Below are 14,732 nucleotides of genomic sequence, written 5' to 3'. Positions count from 1 at the left end.
GTAGACTCCGATTAGTTTCCCATATTCATGTATTAGAAGGAACGGAGAATACATGTGTAGGAGTTGGAGATTTGGGATGGATCCATAGGATGGTATTGTTATGTGATTTGTGTGTTCGGGCTTGTGGCCTGTAGATTCCTTACGATGTTTGAATTGGTTTCCTTGAGTATCGTTGGTTCTATTAACTTGGAAAGAGTGGTTGATTCATACTTTTCGATGGTTTGAGTGAGAATTTTTGTAAGATGTGCCTAGATTGTGCTATGCTATTATAGTGGACCTAATCGGTATTGGGTCATGACACATACCAAGGTATGATCATTATTATACTGCATATTCACAAAGAATTCTGCTACTTCCTTCTCATAAGCTAATGCAGGCCCTTTAAGAAGATGATCCCAACTTTGAGCTCTCAAGATCTCCATTAAATTGTTGAATCCTTAGTGCCCAAGTTCCTCCGGATCAAACACTCTACCAAGCAACACTTTTTGACCTCTCAGATTCTCTTGTCTCAAATTTTCTTCATCCCTTCTAGATTTTCCATTTTTACGGGAACTAGGTCCCTCAGTCAAGGTTACTTTTCTTTTCTTAGAGGAGCTTGCTTCCCAACTAGCAGAGCTCTTTCTTTCTTAGGAGAGGGTGTCACCTCCTTCACCCTTCTTATTTTTTCTGTGACTTTCTCAGTTTCTACCTCACCCACATTTTTCCTTTCATCAATCACAGATTTCCTTTTTCCTTTTGAATTTTTTCTTTCTTGAGGAGCATCATCATCATCTTCTTCTTCTTCGTCATCTTCTTCTTCTTCTTCTCATTTATCAGACACCGTCACAACTTCCTCTTCATCTATCAAACGTCTTAAGTTGGTTGTCTTTGCCAACTTGCTTTTCATTTCAGTACTCTTCTCTTTGTTACCTTGAAGAGCAGAGTTGAGTTGTGTTACGACCCTTTGTCTAGTGGTAGGTAGTCCTTTTCCTCGAGCGGATGTGGGTTTACCTTTGCTTTTATTTCTTTTTGACTCATTTCTAGTTCTACACTTAAAGAAAGTCCCCAAAGCTATATCCTCATCAGCGTTTATCTCTTCTCTTTCAAGATTTTCACTTTTAGATGGTTTTGGGAAATCGGGTTCCTTTTTTGAGGAGCCTTCCCAAGGAATAGCAACGGTGGATAGAGATACAAGATCCCAACAATCTTCTTCGGGACCAAGTTCTTTATTCATTACCTTTGTTCCGCTGGAATTTCCCTGTTCCCTTTCACTCTCCACAATTTCCTTCTCAAACTCTTCTTCAACAGAAATTTTCTCAGATTCTCCATCAGCAACATCATTTACAACCTTTCTGACAATGTTATCAAGGTATTCACCAACATTTTCCAAACCAACACTCACATTATCACTTTCCATTAGCAATTCCTGTCCAAAGTCATGATTGATTCCCACATTTTCAACATTTTCTTCTCTTAATTTCTCTATGTTTTCAACCACTACAGAACCCCTCTGTCTTTCTTCACACTCGGCAACTACAACATCCACAGTCTCTTCATTAACAGGAGCACTCAAATTCTCTTCACACCCAGTATTTAGAGGTTCTCTATTAACACATTTCTCAACAACTTTCTCACTATCCAGAGAATTTGAGTTACCTGAGTTTGGAGATGTTTCCTTTGAAACCCCTGCTTCCTTTTTTAGGAGGTCCTCTTCCACTCTTGAGTGGTCTTCAGTGATACCCCTATTTGTCACCTCCATTCTATCATCCTTCTCAACGATTTCCTCAGAGAGATCAAGGTATTGAGAGGTTGTCATAGAGATCAAGGTATTGAGAGGTTGTCATACTCCCTTATGAGTCAGGCTTTTCTGAAGATTTTGGGGTTATGGCGGAGGAGGTATTTTTCTCATAAGTTAAGCACTGATCAGTAGTAGAGGGACTAGGAACATCTGTTATAGGGAAAGAAGAGATAGAGTTTTGGTCGGACGAGTTTTGAGATGTTGGAGGAGAAGGGATTGACTTTGGGTCCGACGAAATAGACAGTTTGATAGAAGAGGGTGTAGAGTTGGCTTTAGTGGAGGTGGGAGATGAAGATTTTAGGTTAGAGATGGTTGATTTTATGCTAAGAGGGGAGAGATGGAGCGGAATGGGAAGAGGGTTTGAAGGCTTGAATTAGTGAGGAGAGAGAGTGACTTTTTGGCTTAAAGAGAAGAAGAGGATTAGGTTCTTATTGGTTTAAAAAAATCATTTTAAGCGGGTCGGTTCTGAGAAGATGAAGCAATTTCTCTCATTTTAGAAGAGGCAGGAACTAATAGTGACATGACACTCAAGCAAAATTAAAAAGTATGTAAGTGTTTGAAAAGACTACTAACCTGAGTCATAGGGACCTGGTCCCTTGACACTTTTTACAACAGCTTAGGTAAAAAATTCTGATGAGTGTTATGTCTCCAATGTTAGGTTGTCCTGAGATTGCCATGTGAGCATACCTGTAATGGTATAGGAGTGAGTTAGATATCTCCAAAAAAAACTTCACGCATTGTACCTTTTCTCTTATCATACCCAGTCACTGAGGAACCATTAGATGATCTTGAACAAAACCAACTCCAACTGATTTTTTTCGATATGCACCCAACTCAAAGCCTTGATGAAGAAGCGTGCAAACTGGTATATGGTGCAGACCCTCATGTAGAATGTCATTCTCTTCACATTATCCCTCAGAAACTGATAATCCACATCATCAAGATTGCTGCCACTCTTTTGCTCAAATTCTGTAGATTACATACCATTTCAAGGTTTGGTGACATCTCTGATTGCATATTCAACTCATGTCATTTACTTATTTATATCTAAAGGGTCATCCATATTCACTCAAGATATCTCATTTTATGAGTACTCTTCAAATTCATAAGGGATCTAGTTCAAAAGGCTTCAGCATATCCAACAGGCTAATGTTATCTCTTGAGGAAGAGTAGGGACTAGGTCCTTCCGTCTTTTAAGATATTGTTGTCCCCTCTTAGCTATTATCAAAGAGAACCCTTTTGAACTTGGTTAAATTTTACCATCCATCTCAGCACTTAGTGCAGGGTTAGAGGTTTCTGGTTGTTTGCATGTAACAGAGATTCACTTAACACTTCAGTGGTCTTAACATCCTTCATCCTGACCCTTTGAGCAAATCCTTGATTGCACTTGAGTTGACTGATCAAAGTACCTTTCGATGACTACTAATGGCAAACCCAGGAGAAGATTTTCCTTATTTGTCATTCCTTCTTCAGAATTACTGTCCATGAGCTAGATACCCTTCTCTTTTCTCCTTCCATGTCAATTTTAAGAGGAATTTTTTATGCCCAAAGTGAATCAGAAGTAACATCTTTAGACTTAGGTGGAGCTCAGCTGCAAATGCTGAAAGAAGCAGGTTCTTTTACATCTTCTGGACACTTTGTAGACCTTCTTCATTTGCTGTCCTCAGCTGGAGTCATCATTTCAACTTTTCACTCTGTCCTCCTCTATCATAATGAAAATACCATCTTTCATCAGCAACATCTTGAAATATTTTAGGAGTCCTGTCTTTCTTTTCCTAGACACAACTTGTTGTTATTTGCTATTGATCTCATAAGGACTGGGTTCTTCATCATAAGTTGATTTACCGGAAGCGAACTTGCACATCTCAGTTCTGGTGATATGCCTTCAGAGCCAGTATCATTCTCATTTACACCACTGAGAGAGATCAAGTATCCATCTGTTGACAAAATGAGGTTTATCATATTGAACTCCCTGCGGCTGACATAACTCAGCACACTTGTAGTTCAAAACTTTAACTTGGTACGCACATTCAATTCTATGGGAGAGTGTCTTACCAATTTTTGCTCATTCAAAGAGTACATTATCTCTTCATGATAATACTTGACACGCTCCCACTTTTTAAGGCTTTGAGTGAGAGAAGATTCTGCATTTCTTCAATCATTTGCTCAGAGCAGTCACCATGTACTAACCAATGTTGACTACCCCTATCTCACTTCAGCTTTTATACATGATCACTTGTTGGACTTAGGAACCCAAACTAACTTGGGTCCCAAGTAATGATAGAATGGGTGAACTAGATATATGTTCGCCCATACTGGTAACATACTCTTCTTCTTACGAGGACCATGTCCCTCTTTTCTCGGTCTGTTCTCAACATCCTCTATGTTTCTCTGTACCGACTGAGCTTTTGCTTTACTCAAGTTCTCATAATGAGCCTCATGATCATAATGAGTGCACCGCCAGTTTTGAGTCATAGAGGAACATTCACCCTGCATATTGTAGGGATTCTTGACTTTTTTAGTACTAAACTTTGTTTTCTATCATCACCATTGTGCGTAGCAGCAGTTTTATCCAAGGACAAGGTCCAAAGGAGTGACTTCTCAAGTTCAGTTTTGACTTGTTTCAACTCCTTTTGAAGTAGTCTATTCTTATCTACTTCATCAGTGAGACTCATCCTGGCCTTTTCAAGTTTGCTTTCAATCTCAAGATGAGTCTCACTGCCCTCCCCCTCTTGTTTTCTCCAAGGCGTGTTTATCCATTTTTTCATTTGGTTGTTTAACAGAGCATTATATCTAGACAATTCCTCAACTTGTTCCCTTAGATCCACTATAGTGACTGCCATAGCATCTCTTGCTTGTTCTAAAACATCAGCTTCCTTATTTAGAGTGTTTTTCTCATTTACAAAGCTATGATATGCATCAATCAATACATTTGCAAGAGATATTAACTTCTTTTGAGAGTAGTTTTTTAGATTACTTTGAACATCAACAAGATTTACCTCATTGTCATCCTCATCTTAAGATTTTGCCACAAGTGCAAGGATGGAGTCATATCGTGAAGCTTCACCGTTAATATCCATCGCGGATGCCTCCCCAGCATCATTTTCATCTTTAGATTTGTCTGAGGTATCTTCCCAAGAAGCCAGAGCCTCTTCTACCATGATGTCAGCAGCAGTTTTTGAATTGAGTTTGTCGACCGGAACCTAGATCTTTTCCTTTCCTTCTTGAGCATTTCTGCTGCAGCATCCTATCTTCGACAGTTCTTCAGTAATAAGAGTTAATTCAGACTCCTCATTTCCTGGATTACTTTTGTCCTCATCCTTGGTAACTTTCCTCTTCTTTCTTCTTCGCTTCTTATTTTTCTTCATATTTCTTTTTTAGCTCATAGGTCTTGAGATCGTATCTAAGCTCATCAAGAGTTATATTTACCAAATCTTCAGATTCAACGATGGTACACACTTTCTTTTCCCATGATATTGGCAATGCCCACAGTAGTTTGTTGTTAAGGGACTCTTCCACATATATTTTACCCAGAGAACGAAGCTCATCAATGATTGAGGAGAATCTAGCATACATATCAAAAATTGACTCATCATCCTTCATTTTGAAGAACTCATATTCAGTAGTAAGCATCTCAATCCTGGACTGTTTTGCTCTTATGATTCCTTCATAAATATTTTGGAGAGCCTTCCTGATGTCTTTAGCATTTTTGTACCATAAAATTGTATTCTTATGATCCCAGACTGCTAATAAGTATGTTTTTGACTTTGATATCCTTTTGAACTATCTCCCTGTCAGCATCATTTTGTTTGTCATTTATCTTTGGATCTGTTGCAGCACTGGTCACACAAACATCCATAGGAGAGTGAAAACCATCACAGATGATGTCCCACAGCTCTGAGTCATGTCCTATGATGAAATCTTGCATTCTTGCCTTCCACCATTCATAATGTTGTCCATTGAATCTTGGTGGCCTATTGATATATTCTCCTTTCTCAAGACTTGGTGGATCGGACATAATGAGAGATCCTTTATAGGTATTATTACCCTTTTAGAAAACACCCGTTCTGATACCAGTTGATATAATCGATGAATCCACCAAAACAGTCTAAGGGACCTGATCCCTGAACTGTTTTCACAGATAAATACACAAAGTAACTAAGGCAAGATATTTACGTGGAAAACTCCTTGCTCAAGGGATTAAAAATCACAACCTACCTCAGTAAGATTTCCAACTTCACTAAACTGAGCAATGTTTCAAATTACAAGCTTTTGCAACCAAGGAATTAGACCACTAATCTCTACCCTTACAATAACTCTATTGCAAGTACCTTCTTAACTAACTCTAGTCAAGCACCAAACTGATTCAACTAACTATAGTTGAACCTTAACACCACTATGACTAACTCTAGCCAAGTGTTTACAACAAAAGCTTGATAAAAACAAAATACCTACAAAACCCTTCTTGAAGAAGTGTAGGTTTACAATGTATAGATCATAAAGATAAAGACTAAACAACTCTAGGACTCAAAACATCTTCCGTTGTTGAGATCCGGTCCTTGAACTTGTCTTAGCTTTGTTCTTGAAATCACCAAGAGAATTGTGGCGGCTGCACTTGTAAAGATCTGGATATTAAGGTTGTCAAGTGATAGGTTAAATAATGCTAACATGTTGTTTAAATAGGAACACAAATAAGAGCATGTGAGGATCATGTGAGATGCATGTGACCTCAATAAAGGCGTTACACTGGTTTTTAGCTTTTAGTATGCATACAGCTGTGCTGCTGTAGTACTGCCTAACGGAACAGTTCACACAGCTTTACAACTGCCATATGATGTGCAGTCTTCAGGGGACTTGATCAAGGACCTGGTCCTTGGCATGTTTGTCAAATAATCAAAACTATGAAATGTCATAACTCATCAACTATGACTAGTAGAAGGCTAGAATAGAAAAAGTCACCACTGTTGAGGATCCAGAACTGTGGAACATCATTTGTCATGGTCCTTGTGCTTTTGCCCACCAAATCCATACTCTGCGACAAGACCAGAGAGCTAAGCACATTTTTCTTCGAAGGCATAGATCAAAAGAGCACAATCTGGTTTTTTCTTGTAAAACAGCAAAGGAAATCTGGGAAGCTCTTAAAAGAACATATGTTGGAATAGACAAAATCAGCACAAAACTTGGTTCTCTTAAGATGAAGGATTGCGAGACCACTCAAGATTCAAAAAGATGAAATAGTCTTAATGATTAGAGTAGAAGTGAGTCAAGTGATGATGACTTAGAAATCGCCTATCTCACTCACAGATTTCAAAAAATCGTTCGGAAAAATGCTGAATCTTTAAAGAAAAGGAGTAACAATAAAGATCTCAAGGATAACTCCCATAAGACAGCTACAGGAAGTCAGACATCTGTTAAAAAGGTTACAGATAGAGGGCAGCTGAGAAATTGATGAGGGAGGCCCTAACTGCATGGAGAGATTCAATGAGGGAATCTAAAGATGAAGTTGACTCAAGTAATACACCTAAGGGTGGAGTCAATTATGAAGCCTCAACGAGTAACTTGAATCCCTATCTCCTAAAAGAATCTAGGACCTATAATGAAGCCAACGAAAAGGAGGCAGATCCTCTTAAAGATCAGGCAGAACTGGAAGGTCACTCTCACAAAAGGTTGATTTCAGTGGTAAAAGGATTGATAAGTGAGCTTCATGGACTCGCTAAAGAAAAGAATTTAACTGAGAAGCTTGACAGTGCCGAACAAGAGAGTTATCATATGGTTGTCAGCATCATAGATCTACAAGAACAAGTGGAAGAAGTTACTAGGGAGAATCGTATACTTAACAGCCAGATCAAAGAGCTGATGAATGTGAATCATGGAAGGAATAGATAGCAAAGGGAGATCGGGTGGGGCATAAAGGTAGACAAAATGTGAAACCCAAAAAATCAGCAGTCTCAATCATCCTCAAAATGAAGATACTGCCAAATAAAGGTCAAGAGAGGAGGAATCTGGTCCGTATCAGAAACAGAATAATGTACCTGGTTTAGAAAGAGAAAAGTGACTTGGTCCCCTTGACTAAGGTTAGTAGTTTTTTTAATGCTTATATATGCTAAATTGTTGAAAGGTCATGTCATTAAAACTCCTCTCGCCCTCTTTTCAAAACTTAAGACCAAGCATTACATCTTTTCCTGAACCAAACCGGTTTGCAAGAAAACCTTGGTGATCCCTCATCTTCTCACAAAATCTTGCCCTTATGAATCATGTCTATCAAACGAATTCGCCTCTCAAGCTGTCCCGGACATGAACAGTTCTTCCTCACTCTTCAAGAACGCATTCCCTTTGGAACCACAGTAACCAAAATTCTCCACACCATCTCCATCTTTGAAAGACCAAAATTTGTCCTTTGTACGCTTAGATTCCCTCATGACTAGTCCCTCTACAACTCAAAATGACCAAACTCATGAAGTGTCAATCCTTAAATCATGTTCCATCGGGTAAACCTGACTCTGACGAGAGCGGTCAAACACTCTCTACTTCCAAATTTCTCCAAACCACTGAGATAATCAATGCAAAAGATGATGGAGCAAAGACATCTAGCAAAATAAGGGATTTTGAATATGTAACTACTAAGGTGCAAAGCTCTGCTACTGAAAAGTCAAGCTGGTAGGGCATGGGTGACTCTAAAAATGGCGGTACCACTGAGGGAAATAAAGTTGCAGCGGGAATTTCAGGTAACTCCATCTCCTTCAGTTGGGATAAAGACGCAAAGGACTCTGTCTAAAATGTTGATGGTAACTTGGCTGAAAAAGGAGTGGGACTGTCAAATATCTTATAGAGTGAAGTGGAAATTGTGGCTGGATGTGTTAATGCCCTACTGGCTGTAAGGGATGATGAAAAGGTTACGAGGGAAGGAATCAAAATTGAAAACGTATAAGAGATACCTGGTTTGTAAACTTCAGAAGTGTTCGAAATCATTCATTCGTCGGACAGCTCCTACCTCAATTGAAATTCCAAACCCCTCTAGGGTGATAAAAGATAGCATCCTTGTATCTGTGCTCTTAAAATAACCTTCCTCGGAAAAGGCTAGTGAGTTTAACAACTCCGTTCTTGAAATAGATTATGATGAGAATGTACAAAGTGAACAAGCAGTCAAGGAGAAGAGCATGGGTCGACCTCCTAAAAGGTAAAGGAAGCAAAGCAAGCGAGTAACCTTGTTTCCTCCAAAAAGAAGAGAAAGATACAGGACTTGAATAATGAAAATCAAGTCTCTCTGAGGAATCAAAGGTGTTGTTTGGTAGAGTATTTGACCTAGACATCTCTGAAAAAAATTGGCATGAAAGAGCCTCTGGAGATTGTCAAATTTCAAAAGTGGGAACATCTGCTTGTTGCTCCTGCTCCCAGTGTATTTGAACAAGAAGAGGCTGAGCTCATGACGAACCTGACTTATACTGAGAACTCTACCTCGGCTCTGACAAATCATTCAGAGGAATTTGAGATCATTGAGACAAAGCTTGGATAAAATGTGACAGTCCCAACCTGTGGATTGAAAACTATGAAAAGAAAAGCCTCGGAAGCTTTCAGAAATTCGACTGTCCAGAAGGGTCCTGCGTCTTCTGAAAGATTCCATAAGAAGCAGCTGAGGCCGCAATATCCACTTATGTTTGAATTCCTTAACAAAGTGTTTCTTCCTAAAGTTGAAGGGAGATGCACGACTTCGATTTCAGACCTTGCTGTAAATATCAAAGACAGCAAGCATGGGCTTCCTTATGGTCTATTCTCGACCAGGGTGTTTGAGCAATTCAGTGTCAAGACTGAAAAGGCTACTAGGGGGGAACAAGGAAGCTGATGATCACTCTAGGGATCTTAGAAGAGTGTGAATGCATACCCAAAAGGAAGGTATGAAGAGCAGCCATGCTATCTCTGACCTAATCAAAACACAGCAGCACGCAACCTTTGACATCAGCAGGGTTGAAGCATGATAGTCTGAGAGCTGAATTTCATAAATTTAGTCCCAACAGTGAGCTTGTCCGTGCAAATCCTGAGCACCAAGCTGAAAATGCTCGCTTAAAGGAGAAGGAGGATAAGCTTCGTAACCAGTTAATCGAAAATCAACAAGCTGCTGGTGAACAAGTAAATAACATTCTAAAGGCCCTTACCCGTACTCCTTAGCTCTTCCCGCTATTATGTCCTCCATTTTTCAGCCTCTTAAGCCCTAAAGTCCCCCCTCTAACATGATGTTTTAGCTTTTTAATTATCATGTTTGTATTATCTAGACTACTACCTTGGATAATTACTTCATTCTTATTATGCTTGGTTGTGCTTTAATCTTTTTTTATGATGCCAAAAAGGGGAAGATAAATTGAACATGCAGTGATTAAAGGGGAAGACAGGTCGAATAAATGATTGTGATGCTGGTGACATATTGAATAAATGATTATGATGCTGTAAATTCACAATGTGCTGAGCAAAGGGGAAGAACTAGAAGATTGGTATCTGATGATATTGTGGCAATTTTTGTCTTCCAGTTGAAATTGATATTATGTTGCTAACATGTTATAGGTGCCTTGACAATGATGGTCTGCTCTGCTTCGCGGGGGGAACAAGTGGGAAGCTGGTTCTCGAGGAGAACATCAGTCTATGAGTCTGTCATCATCAAAAGGGGAGAAATTGATAGTCCCAAGTGCATTCGTTTTTTGATAATTGTCAAACTGTTTCGAACCAGATAGAGACCTAGTCTGTAATCTGCTCTTTGTGCACCTTGCACCGTCGGCAGAGACAGCTGTGAAGCTGAGCCACTTGCTGTACACAAGTACAGCTGTGAGTTGGCCCATGCTTTAGGTCAAAATTGAAGAGTGGTCTCTATCCATCCCACATGCTTCCACTATATATACAACATGATGGCAACATATTGAGTAGACTTGAAAACCTAATCTAAATCGTGCAAAGCTGCCAACACAAGTTCTTAAGATCTCTCAAGAACAAAGTCACCTACAAGTTGAAGAAACCTAATCCAGACACAAGTTTTAGTCTAAGTTCTTTATACTATTGAGTCTTTGTTCTTTTGTGCTTAAACAGTAAACCTACTATTCCATAAAAAGAAGTTGTTTGTAGGTATTCTAAATTCTAAAGGTTGCTTCCACAAGCTCTTGAGTGATACACTAAGCTAGAGTTAGTTTAGTTGTATTAGTGTATTGCTAGAGTTAGTCACTGTGGTGAATTCTCAAAGGGTGCCATTGAGTGATACACTAGACTGGGGTGAGTCTAGGTGTATTAGTGTGCTTGACTAGGGGTAGTCAAGTGTGAGGATTGCATAAGCGTTATTGTAAGGGTGAGGGGTTATGAGAGTTAATTTCTAACTTGCAATAGAGTTGTAACCTGAGTTGCTCGGTTAGTGGAGTTGAAATCCTACTGGCGTAAGTCGTGGTTTTTAATCCCTTGAACAAGGACTTTTCCACGTAAAAAATCTTGTGTTGACTCTTGTACTGCATTGCATAAGGAAACTGATACACAACCAGGTCCTTCATATACTGTTTTGTGAACACACAGCCTATATCAAACACACATACATCAAAACACCATAACATGTAAAAAATATAAACAAGCAACTCAATATTCTCAATCAATAATCACATCATGGGCCCCTGTAGAGGAACCACTAAACCTACTCATGTGCCCTCGTAGATAGAACTACTAGACTTAAATAATGGGCTTTCGCAATGGTAACTGTTAGACCTAAAATAATGAGCCCTCGCAGACAAATCTTTAGAATTGAAGCATCGTGACACCGATATCAACTCATGATATCAACTCAATAGCACGTAACACATAAGACACTCTGCAATTTTAAAAACATCAACAAAGACATAATAAGTCATGTGATTAATCTCAATTACGTATAAAAATGACTGCAATTCATGACATGATCCTCTATTAATGCAAACTAGCATGCCATGTCCAGTTTATCAAATTATAAGTAGAACCTGCTTCAAAATTATTGAACTATCAAATTATGGTCATAAATGAGTGTAGCATCAACCCGTAGGCCAAACATCTTAATACTTGGTGTAGGCAAAATTTAGTATCAATGTCCTTATACCCACTCACTCCACAACGTACTAAGTAGTTCAAATGCATTTATTAAGTTGAAAATGCTTTAAGAAAAATAAGGACTTGAGAGGTTTAATGTCTCACTTACCTCGTAACACACAAGCTTCCTAAACCTGAATGTCCATTTCGACCTCCAATGACCTCAACTTATGAAAATATCGATTAACTAGAGAGATGCTATACAAGAAGGAAGAAATAAATGCCCAAGAAAAGAAATAAGAAGACTTAGTCTTATTGCCTGTGGATTTAACGATGTCAATTATACTAGTCGGAGTCAATTTCGTGCTTTTAGGTCGAGCCTAGATCAAAGTCAATAGAAAGTTAACCCACGTTCAAACTAGTCAAACCCAGGACAAATTATAAAACTAGAATATGCATAAGCTTGAGATCCCAATTTTATAATCAAGTATTGACTTTAACTTAGATTGCCGGATCAAAATTAATTAAGCAACTAGGTCAAAAATCTCCAATTTAGATACTTAAATCTTGTGATTTCGTGTTTCAAATTCGCTCAAAACTTAATATAATCATCGTATGGTGTTAGATAATCATTTTTCAATGATCTAGGCCAAAATTAATCCAATGGATCATCACCCAAGAGCTTCTCTTTTCTCAAATTGCACAAATTAGGTCCGAAGTTCATCACCATTCATATGTACACCGTTTAGATACTTAGCGCTATCGTGATCCATTTGCCCTATCGTAAAGAGGAAAAATTGTCAACCACTAACACGATCCTTCGGCGTCATTGGTGTTGTCCACTGACTTTGTTCAACGTCATTAATTAGCAGTGCCACCAAATTTCGATTTTGTTCCAAGTTTATAACAACTTGTCCAATAATACCCCAAACCCCTTGGGTCTCAACCCCCACCTTACCAACAAGTCCCGAACATAATATTAACTTACTCAAAGTCTCAAACTAAGACTTGAAATAGAAATAATCAAAATGAGGGATCGAGTTGTTACATTTGAAATCTCAGCTACGCAATATATGTCGAATGTCACCATTTTATCATCGTTGAGCTTAGTCGGAAATCTATTGAAAGTTTTCGAAAGAGTCCGTAGAAAAAAATTCTGACACGTTTGTTTGTCCTTCGAAAATGACCGAATTTCTAGTAGTGCTCATCATAACTACTGGTGATTCTAAACAATCAATTAAACGTTATGAAACTATTAAACTATAAAATGATCGAATTTCTAGGAGTGCTTATCATAACTACTGGTCATTCTAAACAATCAATTAAACGTTAGGAAATTATTAAACTATAAAAAACGTAGAATATGAGTCAAAACATACAATTGAAAGTTCCCTTTATAAAACAACTTGATTTAATATTTGCCCAAACTTAAATTGGTCTCATGAATATTGAGCAAACTTCCCTAATTTAATAAACACATGTAAGTTATCTTGCATGACTAAAAATAAAAAGGAAAAAAGAAAGAAGTATTATTACTATTATTTTTGAAAAGTGCCTAAGATTATTGGCAGAGGTGACAAAGTTAGCTCATGAAATCATAAATGTTCAAGTTTGGGCTGGTTATTGATCCGCTCATTATCTCAGCCCATTTCAATCTAGCCCATTTCAATCTAACCCATTTTAGTTCATCAAAAGTTAGCCGGATATCTAGCCCAAATTGATTCATGACTTGTCACAATATTTTCAACAATACATTTTTTATTTGATATGTCATATATAGTCATAATAAGGAAAAATAATAATTTTATTAGGTACTAAAAAATTAGAAAAGAACAAATAAAGCAATTAAAACTTAGTAAGAATTTGGGGGGTCAGGTTTTGAACCGCTTTTTTGCCTATTTCGACATAAGTAACTTTCATTTTTTTGCGTGGATTGCCCTTCAAAGGCACTGATCTTTAATTTTTGTCCCTCAAATTGTTGGTCTAATTTTGCCTTTCGCTTAAAAAAGTGATCATAAATACCCTAAGGTTTCGGGTTCAAACCCCTGCTCAGTCAAAAATTTAAAAAAAAAAATCGCAAAGCAGAGTTTGTATTCGCAAGGCAGAATTTGTCATGGCAAACTCTGCCTTATAAGGGAGAGTTTTATGCAAACTCTGTCTTAAGTTAGAGTTTGCTATCTTAAGAAAAACTCTGTCTTATAAGGTAGAGTTTGCCTTGCAGGCAAACTCTGCCTTAAAGTAGAGTTTTGCAGGCAAACTCTGCCTTGCGAATTTTTTAATTTTTTACCGAGCGGGGTTCGAACCCGGAAAGTTTTTAAGCGGAGGGAAAAAATTAAAGACCAACAATTTGAGGGCCAAAAATTAAAGACCACCCCCGAATAAGGGCAATCGTGCAAATTGCCCAGTAACTTTCGGACAGGTCTCTAACCCCGCCCATTTATTAACTTTTTTTTTTTGCACGGATTGCCCTTCATTTGGGGTGATCTTTAATTTTTGCCCTTCAAATTGGTGGTCTTTAATTTTTATCCTTCGCCTAATACCCAAGGTTCTGGGTTCGAACCCCAGCTCAGTAAAAAAAAAAAAGGAATTTTCGCAAGGCAGATGTTTGGATTCACAAGGCAGAGTTTTGCCTTAAGGCAGAATTTTGCAAAATTGCATGCAAAATTCTACCTTGCGATTTTTTATTTTTTTTTGAATTTTTGACTGAGCGGGAGTTCCAACCCGAAACCAAAGGATTTTTAGCGAAGAGCAAAAATTAAAGACCACCCCCAGCGAAGGGTAATCCTGCAAATTGCCCAAGTAAATAACTTAGCCTATTTTGACCTTCTCAAATTCAATCCAACCCGCCATTTGCCACCTCGAATTACTGGGTGAACTTCCGATGAAAACATCCTGGGAACAAATTTAACATAAAACTTACATAGGATTCCAAAGC

Source organism: Lycium barbarum, chromosome 4 (assembly GCF_019175385.1).
Source record: "Lycium barbarum isolate Lr01 chromosome 4, ASM1917538v2, whole genome shotgun sequence".
In the NCBI taxonomy this organism is placed as follows: domain Eukaryota; kingdom Viridiplantae; phylum Streptophyta; class Magnoliopsida; order Solanales; family Solanaceae; genus Lycium; species Lycium barbarum.
The sequence above is the reverse complement of the archived record's forward strand: the minus strand, read 5'-3'. Positions refer to the sequence as shown.